The 16,710-nt window shown below is 53.3% G+C and overlaps 41 non-coding genes across 41 annotated transcripts; 34 read left to right on the top strand and 7 right to left on the bottom strand.

The window, feature by feature from the left end:
* The first annotated feature begins 249 nt into the window (after positions 1 to 249).
* On the top strand, positions 250 to 322 carry Trnav-cac. The gene has a single exon. It is a non-coding gene; the product is annotated as a tRNA-Val (tRNA).
* Positions 323 to 480: 158 nt separating this feature from the next.
* Positions 481 to 553, top strand: Trnav-aac. The gene has a single exon. It is a non-coding gene; the product is annotated as a tRNA-Val (tRNA).
* A 194-nt stretch (positions 554 to 747) lies between these two features.
* Positions 748 to 819, bottom strand: Trnap-agg. Its single transcript has one exon. It is a non-coding gene; the product is annotated as a tRNA-Pro (tRNA).
* A 402-nt stretch (positions 820 to 1,221) lies between these two features.
* Trnav-cac lies at positions 1,222 to 1,294 on the top strand. Its single transcript has one exon. It is a non-coding gene; the product is annotated as a tRNA-Val (tRNA).
* Positions 1,295 to 1,452: 158 nt separating this feature from the next.
* Positions 1,453 to 1,525, top strand: Trnav-aac. Its single transcript has one exon. It is a non-coding gene; the product is annotated as a tRNA-Val (tRNA).
* Positions 1,526 to 2,193: 668 nt separating this feature from the next.
* Trnav-cac lies at positions 2,194 to 2,266 on the top strand. The gene has a single exon. It is a non-coding gene; the product is annotated as a tRNA-Val (tRNA).
* Positions 2,267 to 2,424: 158 nt separating this feature from the next.
* Trnav-aac lies at positions 2,425 to 2,497 on the top strand. The gene has a single exon. It is a non-coding gene; the product is annotated as a tRNA-Val (tRNA).
* A 194-nt stretch (positions 2,498 to 2,691) lies between these two features.
* Trnap-agg lies at positions 2,692 to 2,763 on the bottom strand. Its single transcript has one exon. It is a non-coding gene; the product is annotated as a tRNA-Pro (tRNA).
* Positions 2,764 to 3,165: 402 nt separating this feature from the next.
* Trnav-cac lies at positions 3,166 to 3,238 on the top strand. The gene has a single exon. It is a non-coding gene; the product is annotated as a tRNA-Val (tRNA).
* Positions 3,239 to 3,396: 158 nt separating this feature from the next.
* Positions 3,397 to 3,469, top strand: Trnav-aac. Its single transcript has one exon. It is a non-coding gene; the product is annotated as a tRNA-Val (tRNA).
* A 668-nt stretch (positions 3,470 to 4,137) lies between these two features.
* Trnav-cac lies at positions 4,138 to 4,210 on the top strand. Its single transcript has one exon. It is a non-coding gene; the product is annotated as a tRNA-Val (tRNA).
* Positions 4,211 to 4,368: 158 nt separating this feature from the next.
* Trnav-aac lies at positions 4,369 to 4,441 on the top strand. Its single transcript has one exon. It is a non-coding gene; the product is annotated as a tRNA-Val (tRNA).
* A 194-nt stretch (positions 4,442 to 4,635) lies between these two features.
* On the bottom strand, positions 4,636 to 4,707 carry Trnap-agg. Its single transcript has one exon. It is a non-coding gene; the product is annotated as a tRNA-Pro (tRNA).
* Positions 4,708 to 5,109: 402 nt separating this feature from the next.
* Positions 5,110 to 5,182, top strand: Trnav-cac. Its single transcript has one exon. It is a non-coding gene; the product is annotated as a tRNA-Val (tRNA).
* A 158-nt stretch (positions 5,183 to 5,340) lies between these two features.
* On the top strand, positions 5,341 to 5,413 carry Trnav-aac. The gene has a single exon. It is a non-coding gene; the product is annotated as a tRNA-Val (tRNA).
* Positions 5,414 to 6,081: 668 nt separating this feature from the next.
* On the top strand, positions 6,082 to 6,154 carry Trnav-cac. Its single transcript has one exon. It is a non-coding gene; the product is annotated as a tRNA-Val (tRNA).
* Positions 6,155 to 6,312: 158 nt separating this feature from the next.
* Positions 6,313 to 6,385, top strand: Trnav-aac. Its single transcript has one exon. It is a non-coding gene; the product is annotated as a tRNA-Val (tRNA).
* Positions 6,386 to 7,053: 668 nt separating this feature from the next.
* Trnav-cac lies at positions 7,054 to 7,126 on the top strand. The gene has a single exon. It is a non-coding gene; the product is annotated as a tRNA-Val (tRNA).
* A 158-nt stretch (positions 7,127 to 7,284) lies between these two features.
* Trnav-aac lies at positions 7,285 to 7,357 on the top strand. The gene has a single exon. It is a non-coding gene; the product is annotated as a tRNA-Val (tRNA).
* Positions 7,358 to 8,025: 668 nt separating this feature from the next.
* Positions 8,026 to 8,098, top strand: Trnav-cac. The gene has a single exon. It is a non-coding gene; the product is annotated as a tRNA-Val (tRNA).
* A 158-nt stretch (positions 8,099 to 8,256) lies between these two features.
* Trnav-aac lies at positions 8,257 to 8,329 on the top strand. Its single transcript has one exon. It is a non-coding gene; the product is annotated as a tRNA-Val (tRNA).
* A 194-nt stretch (positions 8,330 to 8,523) lies between these two features.
* Positions 8,524 to 8,595, bottom strand: Trnap-agg. Its single transcript has one exon. It is a non-coding gene; the product is annotated as a tRNA-Pro (tRNA).
* A 402-nt stretch (positions 8,596 to 8,997) lies between these two features.
* On the top strand, positions 8,998 to 9,070 carry Trnav-cac. The gene has a single exon. It is a non-coding gene; the product is annotated as a tRNA-Val (tRNA).
* Positions 9,071 to 9,228: 158 nt separating this feature from the next.
* On the top strand, positions 9,229 to 9,301 carry Trnav-aac. Its single transcript has one exon. It is a non-coding gene; the product is annotated as a tRNA-Val (tRNA).
* A 668-nt stretch (positions 9,302 to 9,969) lies between these two features.
* Trnav-cac lies at positions 9,970 to 10,042 on the top strand. The gene has a single exon. It is a non-coding gene; the product is annotated as a tRNA-Val (tRNA).
* Positions 10,043 to 10,200: 158 nt separating this feature from the next.
* Trnav-aac lies at positions 10,201 to 10,273 on the top strand. Its single transcript has one exon. It is a non-coding gene; the product is annotated as a tRNA-Val (tRNA).
* A 194-nt stretch (positions 10,274 to 10,467) lies between these two features.
* On the bottom strand, positions 10,468 to 10,539 carry Trnap-agg. The gene has a single exon. It is a non-coding gene; the product is annotated as a tRNA-Pro (tRNA).
* A 402-nt stretch (positions 10,540 to 10,941) lies between these two features.
* Positions 10,942 to 11,014, top strand: Trnav-cac. Its single transcript has one exon. It is a non-coding gene; the product is annotated as a tRNA-Val (tRNA).
* Positions 11,015 to 11,172: 158 nt separating this feature from the next.
* On the top strand, positions 11,173 to 11,245 carry Trnav-aac. Its single transcript has one exon. It is a non-coding gene; the product is annotated as a tRNA-Val (tRNA).
* A 668-nt stretch (positions 11,246 to 11,913) lies between these two features.
* On the top strand, positions 11,914 to 11,986 carry Trnav-cac. Its single transcript has one exon. It is a non-coding gene; the product is annotated as a tRNA-Val (tRNA).
* A 158-nt stretch (positions 11,987 to 12,144) lies between these two features.
* Positions 12,145 to 12,217, top strand: Trnav-aac. Its single transcript has one exon. It is a non-coding gene; the product is annotated as a tRNA-Val (tRNA).
* A 194-nt stretch (positions 12,218 to 12,411) lies between these two features.
* On the bottom strand, positions 12,412 to 12,483 carry Trnap-agg. The gene has a single exon. It is a non-coding gene; the product is annotated as a tRNA-Pro (tRNA).
* Positions 12,484 to 12,885: 402 nt separating this feature from the next.
* Positions 12,886 to 12,958, top strand: Trnav-cac. The gene has a single exon. It is a non-coding gene; the product is annotated as a tRNA-Val (tRNA).
* Positions 12,959 to 13,116: 158 nt separating this feature from the next.
* On the top strand, positions 13,117 to 13,189 carry Trnav-aac. Its single transcript has one exon. It is a non-coding gene; the product is annotated as a tRNA-Val (tRNA).
* Positions 13,190 to 13,857: 668 nt separating this feature from the next.
* On the top strand, positions 13,858 to 13,930 carry Trnav-cac. The gene has a single exon. It is a non-coding gene; the product is annotated as a tRNA-Val (tRNA).
* Positions 13,931 to 14,088: 158 nt separating this feature from the next.
* On the top strand, positions 14,089 to 14,161 carry Trnav-aac. The gene has a single exon. It is a non-coding gene; the product is annotated as a tRNA-Val (tRNA).
* A 668-nt stretch (positions 14,162 to 14,829) lies between these two features.
* Positions 14,830 to 14,902, top strand: Trnav-cac. The gene has a single exon. It is a non-coding gene; the product is annotated as a tRNA-Val (tRNA).
* Positions 14,903 to 15,060: 158 nt separating this feature from the next.
* Trnav-aac lies at positions 15,061 to 15,133 on the top strand. The gene has a single exon. It is a non-coding gene; the product is annotated as a tRNA-Val (tRNA).
* Positions 15,134 to 15,327: 194 nt separating this feature from the next.
* Trnap-agg lies at positions 15,328 to 15,399 on the bottom strand. The gene has a single exon. It is a non-coding gene; the product is annotated as a tRNA-Pro (tRNA).
* Positions 15,400 to 15,801: 402 nt separating this feature from the next.
* Positions 15,802 to 15,874, top strand: Trnav-cac. The gene has a single exon. It is a non-coding gene; the product is annotated as a tRNA-Val (tRNA).
* Positions 15,875 to 16,032: 158 nt separating this feature from the next.
* On the top strand, positions 16,033 to 16,105 carry Trnav-aac. Its single transcript has one exon. It is a non-coding gene; the product is annotated as a tRNA-Val (tRNA).
* The last annotated feature ends 605 nt before the right edge of the window (positions 16,106 to 16,710 follow it).

Below are 16,710 nucleotides of genomic sequence, written 5' to 3'. Positions count from 1 at the left end.
GGCTCGCACTGCCTGCTGTTGAGAAAGTGATTGCTTTTGCTGATATGACTTGCAATAAGGACTGCGCGAAACGCCGCTATCTCGTTAGGGGTGCTACGGCAGACACCCTCTCGAGCACCCCGAAGACTTCTTGAGCCCTCGGCTGTGATGGGTTCCAGGCTGACAAAAGAACTGTCGTGTGTGCATTCGCGAACGAGAGAAAGTCTGAGGCAAGTTCGAGTGAACAAGAATGGACTCCCCGGGTCCGTCGTTTCCGTAGTGTAGCGGTTATCACGTCTGCTTCACACGCAGAAGGTCCCCGGTTCGATCCCGGGCGGGAACAGAATTTTCCTGCCTATGTCGTATTGTCCTCCAATGAGCCACGTCGTGTGTGGATCTGCTGCATGTCCCTTCGTTTTGCAAGTACCACATTTATTGAATTTTTTAGTTACGATGGCAACATCACTACAAGTTGTCTGTGAAGTAAGGTGCACACAAGCAGTTTCCGTGGTGTAGCGGTTATCACGTCAGCCTAACACGCAGAAGGTCCCCGGTTCGATCCCGGGCGGAAACACTTTTTCATCACTTTAAGCAAGACGTACTAACATGCATCTGCTACCATCTGTACCCGAAACCTTCGTAATCGCCTTCACGCGTCGGACCCGAGTGTCAATTGCTCACATCGAATAAGAAATTCATTTGATATTGACGGCGAGCTTTTTGCGCTGACTCAGCCACTGACGTGCGATCAGTTTGCACAAAACGCTAGGGCTCGTCCGGGATTTGAACCCGGGACCTCCTGCACCCTAAGCAGGAATCATACCCCTACACCAACGAGCCCTGTGACACGGCGAATGCCAATTATTCCAGTCCATCGATGTCGTCCAGGGTGCCCTGGAAGTCTCGTGTACGCTGGCGGGATGGGGCCGGCGCGAATTCCCGCGGTCGGCGGCCTTCCTGGGCTACTGGTACCTTCATGTAGAGCTGCCGCTGGGCTCGCACTGCCTGCTGTTGAGAAAGTGATTGCTTTTGCTGATATGACTTGCAATAACGACTGCGCGAAACGCCGCTATCTCGTTAGGGGTGCTACGGCAGACACCCTCTCGAGCACCCCGAAGACTTCTTGAGCCCTCGGCTGTGATGGGTTCCAGGCTGACAAAAGAACTGTCGTGTGTGCATTCGCGAACGAGAGAAAGTCTGAGGCAAGTTCGAGTGAACAAGGATGGACTCGCCGGGTCCGTCGTTTCCGTAGTGTAGCGGTTATCACGTCTGCTTCACACGCAGAAGGTCCCCGGTTCGATCCCGGGCGGGAACAGAATTTTCCTGCCTATGTCGTATTGTCCTCCAATGAGCCACGTCGTGTGTGGATCTGCTGCATGTCCCTTCGTTTTGCAAGTACCACATTTATTGAATTTTTTAGTTACGATGGCAACATCACTACAAGTTGTCTGTGAAGTAAGGTGCACACAAGCAGTTTCCGTGGTGTAGCGGTTATCACGTCAGCCTAACACGCAGAAGGTCCCCGGTTCGATCCCGGGCGGAAACACTTTTTCATCACTTTAAGCAAGACGTACTAACATGCATCTGCTACCATCTGTACCCGAAACCTTCGTAATCGCCTTCACGCGTCGGACCCGAGTGTCAATTGCTCACATCGAATAAGAAATTCATTTGATATTGACGGCGAGCTTTTTGCGCTGACTCAGCCACTGACGTGCGATCAGTTTGCACAAAACGCTAGGGCTCGTCCGGGATTTGAACCCGTGACCTACTGCACCCTAAACAGGAATCATACCCCTAGACCAACGAGCCCTGTGACACGGCGAATGTCAATTATTCCAGTCCCTCGATGTCGTCCAGGGTGCCCTGGAAGTCTCGTGTACGCTGGCGGGATGGGGCCGGCGCGAATTCCCGCGGTCGGCGGCCTTCCTGGGCTACTGGTACCTTCATGTAGAGCTGCCGCTGGGCTCGCACTGCCTGCTGTTGAGAAAGTGATTGCTTTTGCTGATATGACTTGCAATAAGGACTGCGCGAAACGCCGCTATCTCGTTAGGGGTGCTACGGCAGACACCCTCTCGAGCACCCCGAAGACTTCTTGAGCCCTCGGCTGTGATGGGTTCCAGGCTGACAAAAGAACTGTCGTGTGTGCATTCGCGAACGAGAGAAAGTCTGAGGCAAGTTCGAGTGAACAAGAATGGACTCCCTGGGTCCGTCGTTTCCGTAGTGTAGCGGTTATCACGTCTGCTTCACACGCAGAAGGTCCCCGGTTCGATCCCGGGCGGGAACAGAATTTTCCTGCCTATGTCGTATTGTCCTCCAATGAGCCACGTCGTGTGTGGATCTGCTGCATGTCCCTTCGTTTTGCAAGTACCACATTTATTGAATTTTTTAGTTACGATGGCAACATCACTACAAGTTGTCTGTGAAGTAAGGTGCACACAAGCAGTTTCCGTGGTGTAGCGGTTATCACGTCAGCCTAACACGCAGAAGGTCCCCGGTTCGATCCCGGGCGGAAACACTTTTTCATCACTTTAAGCAAGACGTACTAACATGCATCTGCTACCATCTGTACCCGAAACCTTCGTAATCGCCTTCACGCGTCGGACCCGAGTGTCAATTGCTCACATCGAATAAGAAATTCATTTGATATTGACGGCGAGCTTTTTGCGCTGACTCAGCCACTGACGTGCGATCAGTTTGCACAAAACGCTAGGGCTCGTGCGGGATTTGAACCCGGGACCTCCTGCACCCTAAGCAGGAATCATACCCCTACACCAACGAGCCCTGTGACACGGCGAATGCCAATTATTCCAGTCCATCGATGTCGTCCAGGGTGCCCTGGAAGTCTCGTGTACGCTGGCGGGATGGGGCCGGCGCGAATTCCCGCGGTCGGCGGCCTTCCTGGGCTACTGGTACCTTCATGTAGAGCTGCCGCTGGGCTCGCACTGCCTGCTGTTGAGAAAGTGATTGCTTTTGCTGATATGACTTGCAATAACGACTGCGCGAAACGCCGCTATCTCGTTAGGGGTGCTACGGCAGACACCCTCTCGAGCACCCCGAAGACTTCTTGAGCCCTCGGCTGTGATGGGTTCCAGGCTGACAAAAGAACTGTCGTGTGTGCATTCGCGAACGAGAGAAAGTCTGAGGCAAGTTCGAGTGAACAAGGATGGACTCGCCGGGTCCGTCGTTTCCGTAGTGTAGCGGTTATCACGTCTGCTTCACACGCAGAAGGTCCCCGGTTCGATCCCGGGCGGGAACAGAATTTTCCTGCCTATGTCGTATTGTCCTCCAATGAGCCACGTCGTGTGTGGATCTGCTGCATGTCCCTTCGTTTTGCAAGTACCACATTTATTGAATTTTTTAGTTACGATGGCAACATCACTACAAGTTGTCTGTGAAGTAAGGTGCACACAAGCAGTTTCCGTGGTGTAGCGGTTATCACGTCAGCCTAACACGCAGAAGGTCCCCGGTTCGATCCCGGGCGGAAACACTTTTTCATCACTTTAAGCAAGACGTACTAACATGCATCTGCTACCATCTGTACCCGAAACCTTCGTAATCGCCTTCACGCGTCGGACCCGAGTGTCAATTGCTCACATCGAATAAGAAATTCATTTGATATTGACGGCGAGCTTTTTGCGCTGACTCAGCCACTGACGTGCGATCAGTTTGCACAAAACGCTAGGGCTCGTCCGGGATTTGAACCCGTGACCTACTGCACCCTAAACAGGAATCATACCCCTAGACCAACGAGCCCTGTGACACGGCGAATGTCAATTATTCCAGTCCCTCGATGTCGTCCAGGGTGCCCTGGAAGTCTCGTGTACGCTGGCGGGATGGGGCCGGCGCGAATTCCCGCGGTCGGCGGCCTTCCTGGGCTACTGGTACCTTCATGTAGAGCTGCCGCTGGGCTCGCACTGCCTGCTGTTGAGAAAGTGATTGCTTTTGCTGATATGACTTGCAATAAGGACTGCGCGAAACGCCGCTATCTCGTTAGGGGTGCTACGGCAGACACCCTCTCGAGCACCCCGAAGACTTCTTGAGCCCTCGGCTGTGATGGGTTCCAGGCTGACAAAAGAACTGTCGTGTGTGCATTCGCGAACGAGAGAAAGTCTGAGGCAAGTTCGAGTGAACAAGAATGGACTCCCCGGGTCCGTCGTTTCCGTAGTGTAGCGGTTATCACGTCTGCTTCACACGCAGAAGGTCCCCGGTTCGATCCCGGGCGGGAACAGAATTTTCCTGCCTATGTCGTATTGTCCTCCAATGAGCCACGTCGTGTGTGGATCTGCTGCATGTCCCTTCGTTTTGCAAGTACCACATTTATTGAATTTTTTAGTTACGATGGCAACATCACTACAAGTTGTCTGTGAAGTAAGGTGCACACAAGCAGTTTCCGTGGTGTAGCGGTTATCACGTCAGCCTAACACGCAGAAGGTCCCCGGTTCGATCCCGGGCGGAAACACTTTTTCATCACTTTAAGCAAGACGTACTAACATGCATCTGCTACCATCTGTACCCGAAACCTTCGTAATCGCCTTCACGCGTCGGACCCGAGTGTCAATTGCTCACATCGAATAAGAAATTCATTTGATATTGACGGCGAGCTTTTTGCGCTGACTCAGCCACTGACGTGCGATCAGTTTGCACAAAACGCTAGGGCTCGTCCGGGATTTGAACCCGGGACCTCCTGCACCCTAAGCAGGAATCATACCCCTACACCAACGAGCCCTGTGACACGGCGAATGCCAATTATTCCAGTCCATCGATGTCGTCCAGGGTGCCCTGGAAGTCTCGTGTACGCTGGCGGGATGGGGCCGGCGCGAATTCCCGCGGTCGGCGGCCTTCCTGGGCTACTGGTACCTTCATGTAGAGCTGCCGCTGGGCTCGCACTGCCTGCTGTTGAGAAAGTGATTGCTTTTGCTGATATGACTTGCAATAACGACTGCGCGAAACGCCGCTATCTCGTTAGGGGTGCTACGGCAGACACCCTCTCGAGCACCCCGAAGACTTCTTGAGCCCTCGGCTGTGATGGGTTCCAGGCTGACAAAAGAACTGTCGTGTGTGCATTCGCGAACGAGAGAAAGTCTGAGGCAAGTTCGAGTGAACAAGGATGGACTCGCCGGGTCCGTCGTTTCCGTAGTGTAGCGGTTATCACGTCTGCTTCACACGCAGAAGGTCCCCGGTTCGATCCCGGGCGGGAACAGAATTTTCCTGCCTATGTCGTATTGTCCTCCAATGAGCCACGTCGTGTGTGGATCTGCTGCATGTCCCTTCGTTTTGCAAGTACCACATTTATTGAATTTTTTAGTTACGATGGCAACATCACTACAAGTTGTCTGTGAAGTAAGGTGCACACAAGCAGTTTCCGTGGTGTAGCGGTTATCACGTCAGCCTAACACGCAGAAGGTCCCCGGTTCGATCCCGGGCGGAAACACTTTTTCATCACTTTAAGCAAGACGTACTAACATGCATCTGCTACCATCTGTACCCGAAACCTTCGTAATCGCCTTCACGCGTCGGACCCGAGTGTCAATTGCTCACATCGAATAAGAAATTCATTTGATATTGACGGCGAGCTTTTTGCGCTGACTCAGCCACTGACGTGCGATCAGTTTGCACAAAACGCTAGGGCTCGTCCGGGATTTGAACCCGTGACCTACTGCACCCTAAACAGGAATCATACCCCTAGACCAACGAGCCCTGTGACACGGCGAATGTCAATTATTCCAGTCCCTCGATGTCGTCCAGGGTGCCCTGGAAGTCTCGTGTACGCTGGCGGGATGGGGCCGGCGCGAATTCCCGCGGTCGGCGGCCTTCCTGGGCTACTGGTACCTTCATGTAGAGCTGCCGCTGGGCTCGCACTGCCTGCTGTTGAGAAAGTGATTGCTTTTGCTGATATGACTTGCAATAACGACTGCGCGAAACGCCGCTATCTCGTTAGGGGTGCTACGGCAGACACCCTCTCGAGCACCCCGAAGACTTCTTGAGCCCTCGGCTGTGATGGGTTCCAGGCTGACAAAAGAACTGTCGTGTGTGCATTCGCGAACGAGAGAAAGTCTGAGGCAAGTTCGAGTGAACAAGAATGGACTCCCTGGGTCCGTCGTTTCCGTAGTGTAGCGGTTATCACGTCTGCTTCACACGCAGAAGGTCCCCGGTTCGATCCCGGGCGGGAACAGAATTTTCCTGCCTATGTCGTATTGTCCTCCAATGAGCCACGTCGTGTGTGGATCTGCTGCATGTCCCTTCGTTTCGCAAGTACCACATTTATTGAATTTTTTAGTTACGATGGCAACATCACTACAAGTTGTCTGTGAAGTAAGGTGCACACAAGCAGTTTCCGTGGTGTAGCGGTTATCACGTCAGCCTAACACGCAGAAGGTCCCCGGTTCGATCCCGGGCGGAAACACTTTTTCATCACTTTAAGCAAGACGTACTAACATGCATCTGCTACCATCTGTACCCGAAACCTTCGTAATCGCCTTCACGCGTCGGACCCGAGTGTCAATTGCTCACATCGAATAAGAAATTCATTTGATATTGACGGCGAGCTTTTTGCGCTGACTCAGCCACTGACGTGCGATCAGTTTGCACAAAACGCTAGGGCTCGTCCGGGATTTGAACCCGTGACCTACTGCACCCTAAACAGGAATCATACCCCTAGACCAACGAGCCCTGTGACACGGCGAATGTCAATTATTCCAGTCCCTCGATGTCGTCCAGGGTGCCCTGGAAGTCTCGTGTACGCTGGCGGGATGGGGCCGGCGCGAATTCCCGCGGTCGGCGGCCTTCCTGGGCTACTGGTACCTTCATGTAGAGCTGCCGCTGGGCTCGCACTGCCTGCTGTTGAGAAAGTGATTGCTTTTGCTGATATGACTTGCAATAACGACTGCGCGAAACGCCGCTATCTCGTTAGGGGTGCTACGGCAGACACCCTCTCGAGCACCCCGAAGACTTCTTGAGCCCTCGGCTGTGATGGGTTCCAGGCTGACAAAAGAACTGTCGTGTGTGCATTCGCGAACGAGAGAAAGTCTGAGGCAAGTTCGAGTGAACAAGGATGGACTCGCCGGGTCCGTCGTTTCCGTAGTGTAGCGGTTATCACGTCTGCTTCACACGCAGAAGGTCCCCGGTTCGATACCGGGCGGGAACAGAATTTTCCTGCCTATGTCGTATTGTCCTCCAATGAGCCACGTCGTGTGTGGATCTGCTGCATGTCCCTTCGTTTTGCAAGTACCACATTTATTGAATTTTTTAGTTACGATGGCAACATCACTACAAGTTGTCTGTGAAGTAAGGTGCACACAAGCAGTTTCCGTGGTGTAGCGGTTATCACGTCAGCCTAACACGCAGAAGGTCCCCGGTTCGATCCCGGGCGGAAACACTTTTTCATCACTTTAAGCAAGACGTACTAACATGCATCTGCTACCATCTGTACCCGAAACCTTCGTAATCGCCTTCACGCGTCGGACCCGAGTGTCAATTGCTCACATCGAATAAGAAATTCATTTGATATTGACGGCGAGCTTTTTGCGCTGACTCAGCCACTGACGTGCGATCAGTTTGCACAAAACGCTAGGGCTCGTCCGGGATTTGAACCCGTGACCTACTGCACCCTAAACAGGAATCATACCCCTAGACCAACGAGCCCTGTGACACGGCGAATGTCAATTATTCCAGTCCCTCGATGTCGTCCAGGGTGCCCTGGAAGTCTCGTGTACGCTGGCGGGATGGGGCCGGCGCGAATTCCCGCGGTCGGCGGCCTTCCTGGGCTACTGGTACCTTCATGTAGAGCTGCCGCTGGGCTCGCACTGCCTGCTGTTGAGAAAGTGATTGCTTTTGCTGATATGACTTGCAATAACGACTGCGCGAAACGCCGCTATCTCGTTAGGGGTGCTACGGCAGACACCCTCTCGAGCACCCCGAAGACTTCTTGAGCCCTCGGCTGTGATGGGTTCCAGGCTGACAAAAGAACTGTCGTGTGTGCATTCGCGAACGAGAGAAAGTCTGAGGCAAGTTCGAGTGAACAAGAATGGACTCCCCGGGTCCGTCGTTTCCGTAGTGTAGCGGTTATCACGTCTGCTTCACACGCAGAAGGTCCCCGGTTCGATCCCGGGCGGGAACAGAATTTTCCTGCCTATGTCGTATTGTCCTCCAATGAGCCACGTCGTGTGTGGATCTGCTGCATGTCCCTTCGTTTTGCAAGTACCACATTTATTGAATTTTTTAGTTACGATGGCAACATCACTACAAGTTGTCTGTGAAGTAAGGTGCACACAAGCAGTTTCCGTGGTGTAGCGGTTATCACGTCAGCCTAACACGCAGAAGGTCCCCGGTTCGATCCCGGGCGGAAACACTTTTTCATCACTTTAAGCAAGACGTACTAACATGCATCTGCTACCATCTGTACCCGAAACCTTCGTAATCGCCTTCACGCGTCGGACCCGAGTGTCAATTGCTCACATCGAATAAGAAATTCATTTGATATTGACGGCGAGCTTTTTGCGCTGACTCAGCCACTGACGTGCGATCAGTTTGCACAAAACGCTAGGGCTCGTCCGGGATTTGAACCCGGGACCTCCTGCACCCTAAGCAGGAATCATACCCCTACACCAACGAGCCCTGTGACACGGCGAATGCCAATTATTCCAGTCCATCGATGTCGTCCAGGGTGCCCTGGAAGTCTCGTGTACGCTGGCGGGATGGGGCCGGCGCGAATTCCCGCGGTCGGCGGCCTTCCTGGGCTACTGGTACCTTCATGTAGAGCTGCCGCTGGGCTCGCACTGCCTGCTGTTGAGAAAGTGATTGCTTTTGCTGATATGACTTGCAATAACGACTGCGCGAAACGCCGCTATCTCGTTAGGGGTGCTACGGCAGACACCCTCTCGAGCACCCCGAAGACTTCTTGAGCCCTCGGCTGTGATGGGTTCCAGGCTGACAAAAGAACTGTCGTGTGTGCATTCGCGAACGAGAGAAAGTCTGAGGCAAGTTCGAGTGAACAAGGATGGACTCGCCGGGTCCGTCGTTTCCGTAGTGTAGCGGTTATCACGTCTGCTTCACACGCAGAAGGTCCCCGGTTCGATCCCGGGCGGGAACAGGATTTTCCTGCCTATGTCGTATTGTCCTCCAATGAGCCACGTCGTGTGTGGATCTGCTGCATGTCCCTTCGTTTTGCAAGTACCACATTTATTGAATTTTTTAGTTACGATGGCAACATCACTACAAGTTGTCTGTGAAGTAAGGTGCACACAAGCAGTTTCCGTGGTGTAGCGGTTATCACGTCAGCCTAACACGCAGAAGGTCCCCGGTTCGATCCCGGGCGGAAACACTTTTTCATCACTTTAAGCAAGACGTACTAACATGCATCTGCTACCATCTGTACCCGAAACCTTCGTAATCGCCTTCACGCGTCGGACCCGAGTGTCAATTGCTCACATCGAATAAGAAATTCATTTGATATTGACGGCGAGCTTTTTGCGCTGACTCAGCCACTGACGTGCGATCAGTTTGCACAAAACGCTAGGGCTCGTCCGGGATTTGAACCCGTGACCTACTGCACCCTAAACAGGAATCATACCCCTAGACCAACGAGCCCTGTGACACGGCGAATGTCAATTATTCCAGTCCCTCGATGTCGTCCAGGGTGCCCTGGAAGTCTCGTGTACGCTGGCGGGATGGGGCCGGCGCGAATTCCCGCGGTCGGCGGCCTTCCTGGGCTACTGGTACCTTCATGTAGAGCTGCCGCTGGGCTCGCACTGCCTGCTGTTGAGAAAGTGATTGCTTTTGCTGATATGACTTGCAATAAGGACTGCGCGAAACGCCGCTATCTCGTTAGGGGTGCTACGGCAGACACCCTCTCGAGCACCCCGAAGACTTCTTGAGCCCTCGGCTGTGATGGGTTCCAGGCTGACAAAAGAACTGTCGTGTGTGCATTCGCGAACGAGAGAAAGTCTGAGGCAAGTTCGAGTGAACAAGGATGGACTCCCCGGGTCCGTCGTTTCCGTAGTGTAGCGGTTATCACGTCTGCTTCACACGCAGAAGGTCCCCGGTTCGATCCCGGGCGGGAACAGAATTTTCCTGCCTATGTCGTATTGTCCTCCAATGAGCCACGTCGTGTGTGGATCTGCTGCATGTCCCTTCGTTTTGCAAGTACCACATTTATTGAATTTTTTAGTTACGATGGCAACATCACTACAAGTTGTCTGTGAAGTAAGGTGCACACAAGCAGTTTCCGTGGTGTAGCGGTTATCACGTCAGCCTAACACGCAGAAGGTCCCCGGTTCGATCCCGGGCGGAAACACTTTTTCATCACTTTAAGCAAGACGTACTAACATGCATCTGCTACCATCTGTACCCGAAACCTTCGTAATCGCCTTCACGCGTCGGACCCGAGTGTCAATTGCTCACATCGAATAAGAAATTCATTTGATATTGACGGCGAGCTTTTTGCGCTGACTCAGCCACTGACGTGCGATCAGTTTGCACAAAACGCTAGGGCTCGTCCGGGATTTGAACCCGGGACCTCCTGCACCCTAAGCAGGAATCATACCCCTACACCAACGAGCCCTGTGACACGGCGAATGCCAATTATTCCAGTCCATCGATGTCGTCCAGGGTGCCCTGGAAGTCTCGTGTACGCTGGCGGGATGGGGCCGGCGCGAATTCCCGCGGTCGGCGGCCTTCCTGGGCTACTGGTACCTTCATGTAGAGCTGCCGCTGGGCTCGCACTGCCTGCTGTTGAGAAAGTGATTGCTTTTGCTGATATGACTTGCAATAACGACTGCGCGAAACGCCGCTATCTCGTTAGGGGTGCTACGGCAGACACCCTCTCGAGCACCCCGAAGACTTCTTGAGCCCTCGGCTGTGATGGGTTCCAGGCTGACAAAAGAACTGTCGTGTGTGCATTCGCGAACGAGAGAAAGTCTGAGGCAAGTTCGAGTGAACAAGGATGGACTCGCCGGGTCCGTCGTTTCCGTAGTGTAGCGGTTATCACGTCTGCTTCACACGCAGAAGGTCCCCGGTTCGATCCCGGGCGGGAACAGGATTTTCCTGCCTATGTCGTATTGTCCTCCAATGAGCCACGTCGTGTGTGGATCTGCTGCATGTCCCTTCGTTTTGCAAGTACCACATTTATTGAATTTTTTAGTTACGATGGCAACATCACTACAAGTTGTCTGTGAAGTAAGGTGCACACAAGCAGTTTCCGTGGTGTAGCGGTTATCACGTCAGCCTAACACGCAGAAGGTCCCCGGTTCGATCCCGGGCGGAAACACTTTTTCATCACTTTAAGCAAGACGTACTAACATGCATCTGCTACCATCTGTACCCGAAACCTTCGTAATCGCCTTCACGCGTCGGACCCGAGTGTCAATTGCTCACATCGAATAAGAAATTCATTTGATATTGACGGCGAGCTTTTTGCGCTGACTCAGCCACTGACGTGCGATCAGTTTGCACAAAACGCTAGGGCTCGTCCGGGATTTGAACCCGTGACCTACTGCACCCTAAACAGGAATCATACCCCTAGACCAACGAGCCCTGTGACACGGCGAATGTCAATTATTCCAGTCCCTCGATGTCGTCCAGGGTGCCCTGGAAGTCTCGTGTACGCTGGCGGGATGGGGCCGGCGCGAATTCCCGCGGTCGGCGGCCTTCCTGGGCTACTGGTACCTTCATGTAGAGCTGCCGCTGGGCTCGCACTGCCTGCTGTTGAGAAAGTGATTGCTTTTGCTGATATGACTTGCAATAAGGACTGCGCGAAACGCCGCTATCTCGTTAGGGGTGCTACGGCAGACACCCTCTCGAGCACCCCGAAGACTTCTTGAGCCCTCGGCTGTGATGGGTTCCAGGCTGACAAAAGAACTGTCGTGTGTGCATTCGCGAACGAGAGAAAGTCTGAGGCAAGTTCGAGTGAACAAGAATGGACTCCCCGGGTCCGTCGTTTCCGTAGTGTAGCGGTTATCACGTCTGCTTCACACGCAGAAGGTCCCCGGTTCGATCCCGGGCGGGAACAGAATTTTCCTGCCTATGTCGTATTGTCCTCCAATGAGCCACGTCGTGTGTGGATCTGCTGCATGTCCCTTCGTTTTGCAAGTACCACATTTATTGAATTTTTTAGTTACGATGGCAACATCACTACAAGTTGTCTGTGAAGTAAGGTGCACACAAGCAGTTTCCGTGGTGTAGCGGTTATCACGTCAGCCTAACACGCAGAAGGTCCCCGGTTCGATCCCGGGCGGAAACACTTTTTCATCACTTTAAGCAAGACGTACTAACATGCATCTGCTACCATCTGTACCCGAAACCTTCGTAATCGCCTTCACGCGTCGGACCCGAGTGTCAATTGCTCACATCGAATAAGAAATTCATTTGATATTGACGGCGAGCTTTTTGCGCTGACTCAGCCACTGACGTGCGATCAGTTTGCACAAAACGCTAGGGCTCGTCCGGGATTTGAACCCGGGACCTCCTGCACCCTAAGCAGGAGTCATACCCCTACACCAACGAGCCCTGTGACACGGCGAATGCCAATTATTCCAGTCCATCGATGTCGTCCAGGGTGCCCTGGAAGTCTCGTGTACGCTGGCGGGATGGGGCCGGCGCGAATTCCCGCGGTCGGCGGCCTTCCTGGGCTACTGGTACCTTCATGTAGAGCTGCCGCTGGGCTCGCACTGCCTGCTGTTGAGAAAGTGATTGCTTTTGCTGATATGACTTGCAATAACGACTGCGCGAAACGCCGCTATCTCGTTAGGGGTGCTACGGCAGACACCCTCTCGAGCACCCCGAAGACTTCTTGAGCCCTCGGCTGTGATGGGTTCCAGGCTGACAAAAGAACTGTCGTGTGTGCATTCGCGAACGAGAGAAAGTCTGAGGCAAGTTCGAGTGAACAAGGATGGACTCGCCGGGTCCGTCGTTTCCGTAGTGTAGCGGTTATCACGTCTGCTTCACACGCAGAAGGTCCCCGGTTCGATCCCGGGCGGGAACAGGATTTTCCTGCCTATGTCGTATTGTCCTCCAATGAGCCACGTCGTGTGTGGATCTGCTGCATGTCCCTTCGTTTTGCAAGTACCACATTTATTGAATTTTTTAGTTACGATGGCAACATCACTACAAGTTGTCTGTGAAGTAAGGTGCACACAAGCAGTTTCCGTGGTGTAGCGGTTATCACGTCAGCCTAACACGCAGAAGGTCCCCGGTTCGATCCCGGGCGGAAACACTTTTTCATCACTTTAAGCAAGACGTACTAACATGCATCTGCTACCATCTGTACCCGAAACCTTCGTAATCGCCTTCACGCGTCGGACCCGAGTGTCAATTGCTCACATCGAATAAGAAATTCATTTGATATTGACGGCGAGCTTTTTGCGCTGACTCAGCCACTGACGTGCGATCAGTTTGCACAAAACGCTAGGGCTCGTCCGGGATTTGAACCCGTGACCTACTGCACCCTAAACAGGAATCATACCCCTAGACCAACGAGCCCTGTGACACGGCGAATGTCAATTATTCCAGTCCCTCGATGTCGTCCAGGGTGCCCTGGAAGTCTCGTGTACGCTGGCGGGATGGGGCCGGCGCGAATTCCCGCGGTCGGCGGCCTTCCTGGGCTACTGGTACCTTCATGTAGAGCTGCCGCTGGGCTCGCACTGCCTGCTGTTGAGAAAGTGATTGCTTTTGCTGATATGACTTGCAATAAGGACTGCGCGAAACGCCGCTATCTCGTTAGGGGTGCTACGGCAGACACCCTCTCGAGCACCCCGAAGACTTCTTGAGCCCTCGGCTGTGATGGGTTCCAGGCTGACAAAAGAACTGTCGTGTGTGCATTCGCGAACGAGAGAAAGTCTGAGGCAAGTTCGAGTGAACAAGAATGGACTCCCCGGGTCCGTCGTTTCCGTAGTGTAGCGGTTATCACGTCTGCTTCACACGCAGAAGGTCCCCGGTTCGATCCCGGGCGGGAACAGAATTTTCCTGCCTATGTCGTATTGTCCTCCAATGAGCCACGTCGTGTGTGGATCTGCTGCATGTCCCTTCGTTTTGCAAGTACCACATTTATTGAATTTTTTAGTTACGATGGCAACATCACTACAAGTTGTCTGTGAAGTAAGGTGCACACAAGCAGTTTCCGTGGTGTAGCGGTTATCACGTCAGCCTAACACGCAGAAGGTCCCCGGTTCGATCCCGGGCGGAAACACTTTTTCATCACTTTAAGCAAGACGTACTAACATGCATCTGCTACCATCTGTACCCGAAACCTTCGTAATCGCCTTCACGCGTCGGACCCGAGTGTCAATTGCTCACATCGAATAAGAAATTCATTTGATATTGACGGCGAGCTTTTTGCGCTGACTCAGCCACTGACGTGCGATCAGTTTGCACAAAACGCTAGGGCTCGTCCGGGATTTGAACCCGTGACCTACTGCACCCTAAACAGGAATCATACCCCTAGACCAACGAGCCCTGTGACACGGCGAATGTCAATTATTCCAGTCCCTCGATGTCGTCCAGGGTGCCCTGGAAGTCTCGTGTACGCTGGCGGGATGGGGCCGGCGCGAATTCCCGCGGTCGGCGGCCTTCCTGGGCTACTGGTACCTTCATGTAGAGCTGCCGCTGGGCTCGCACTGCCTGCTGTTGAGAAAGTGATTGCTTTTGCTGATATGACTTGCAATAAGGACTGCGCGAAACGCCGCTATCTCGTTAGGGGTGCTACGGCAGACACCCTCTCGAGCACCCCGAAGACTTCTTGAGCCCTCGGCTGTGATGGGTTCCAGGCTGACAAAAGAACTGTCGTGTGTGCATTCGCGAACGAGAGAAAGTCTGAGGCAAGTTCGAGTGAACAAGAATGGACTCCCCGGGTCCGTCGTTTCCGTAGTGTAGCGGTTATCACGTCTGCTTCACACGCAGAAGGTCCCCGGTTCGATCCCGGGCGGGAACAGAATTTTCCTGCCTATGTCGTATTGTCCTCCAATGAGCCACGTCGTGTGTGGATCTGCTGCATGTCCCTTCGTTTTGCAAGTACCACATTTATTGAATTTTTTAGTTACGATGGCAACATCACTACAAGTTGTCTGTGAAGTAAGGTGCACACAAGCAGTTTCCGTGGTGTAGCGGTTATCACGTCAGCCTAACACGCAGAAGGTCCCCGGTTCGATCCCGGGCGGAAACACTTTTTCATCACTTTAAGCAAGACGTACTAACATGCATCTGCTACCATCTGTACCCGAAACCTTCGTAATCGCCTTCACGCGTCGGACCCGAGTGTCAATTGCTCACATCGAATAAGAAATTCATTTGATATTGACGGCGAGCTTTTTGCGCTGACTCAGCCACTGACGTGCGATCAGTTTGCACAAAACGCTAGGGCTCGTCCGGGATTTGAACCCGGGACCTCCTGCACCCTAAGCAGGAATCATACCCCTACACCAACGAGCCCTGTGACACGGCGAATGCCAATTATTCCAGTCCATCGATGTCGTCCAGGGTGCCCTGGAAGTCTCGTGTACGCTGGCGGGATGGGGCCGGCGCGAATTCCCGCGGTCGGCGGCCTTCCTGGGCTACTGGTACCTTCATGTAGAGCTGCCGCTGGGCTCGCACTGCCTGCTGTTGAGAAAGTGATTGCTTTTGCTGATATGACTTGCAATAACGACTGCGCGAAACGCCGCTATCTCGTTAGGGGTGCTACGGCAGACACCCTCTCGAGCACCCCGAAGACTTCTTGAGCCCTCGGCTGTGATGGGTTCCAGGCTGACAAAAGAACTGTCGTGTGTGCATTCGCGAACGAGAGAAAGTCTGAGGCAAGTTCGAGTGAACAAGGATGGACTCGCCGGGTCCGTCGTTTCCGTAGTGTAGCGGTTATCACGTCTGCTTCACACGCAGAAGGTCCCCGGTTCGATCCCGGGCGGGAACAGGATTTTCCTGCCTATGTCGTATTGTCCTCCAATGAGCCACGTCGTGTGTGGATCTGCTGCATGTCCCTTCGTTTTGCAAGTACCACATTTATTGAATTTTTTAGTTACGATGGCAACATCACTACAAGTTGTCTGTGAAGTAAGGTGCACACAAGCAGTTTCCGTGGTGTAGCGGTTATCACGTCAGCCTAACACGCAGAAGGTCCCCGGTTCGATCCCGGGCGGAAACACTTTTTCATCACTTTAAGCAAGACGTACTAACATGCATCTGCTACCATCTGTACCCGAAACCTTCGTAATCGCCTTCACGCGTCGGACCCGAGTGTCAATTGCTCACATCGAATAAGAAATTCATTTGATATTGACGGCGAGCTTTTTGCGCTGACTCAGCCACTGACGTGCGATCAGTTTGCACAAAACGCTAGGGCTCGTCCGGGATTTGAACCCGTGACCTACTGCACCCTAAACAGGAATCATACCCCTAGACCAACGAGCCCTGTGACACGGCGAATGTCAATTATTCCAGTCCCTCGATGTCGTCCAGGGTGCCCTGGAAGTCTCGTGTACGCTGGCGGGATGGGGCCGGCGCGAATTCCCGCGGTCGGCGGCCTTCCTGGGCTACTGGTACCTTCATGTAGAGCTGCCGCTGGGCTCGCACTGCCTGCTGTTGAGAAAGTGATTGCTTTTGCTGATATGACTTGCAATAAGGACTGCGCGAAACGCCGCTATCTCGTTAGGGGTGCTACGGCAGACACCCTCTCGAGCACCCCGAAGACTTCTTGAGCCCTCGGCTGTGATGGGTTCCAGGCTGACAAAAGAACTGTCGTGTGTGCAT

This window comes from Schistocerca piceifrons, chromosome 2 (assembly GCF_021461385.2).
Source record: "Schistocerca piceifrons isolate TAMUIC-IGC-003096 chromosome 2, iqSchPice1.1, whole genome shotgun sequence".
NCBI lineage: Eukaryota > Metazoa > Arthropoda > Insecta > Orthoptera > Acrididae > Schistocerca > Schistocerca piceifrons.
The sequence above is the reverse complement of the archived record's forward strand: the minus strand, read 5'-3'. Positions and strand labels throughout refer to the sequence as shown.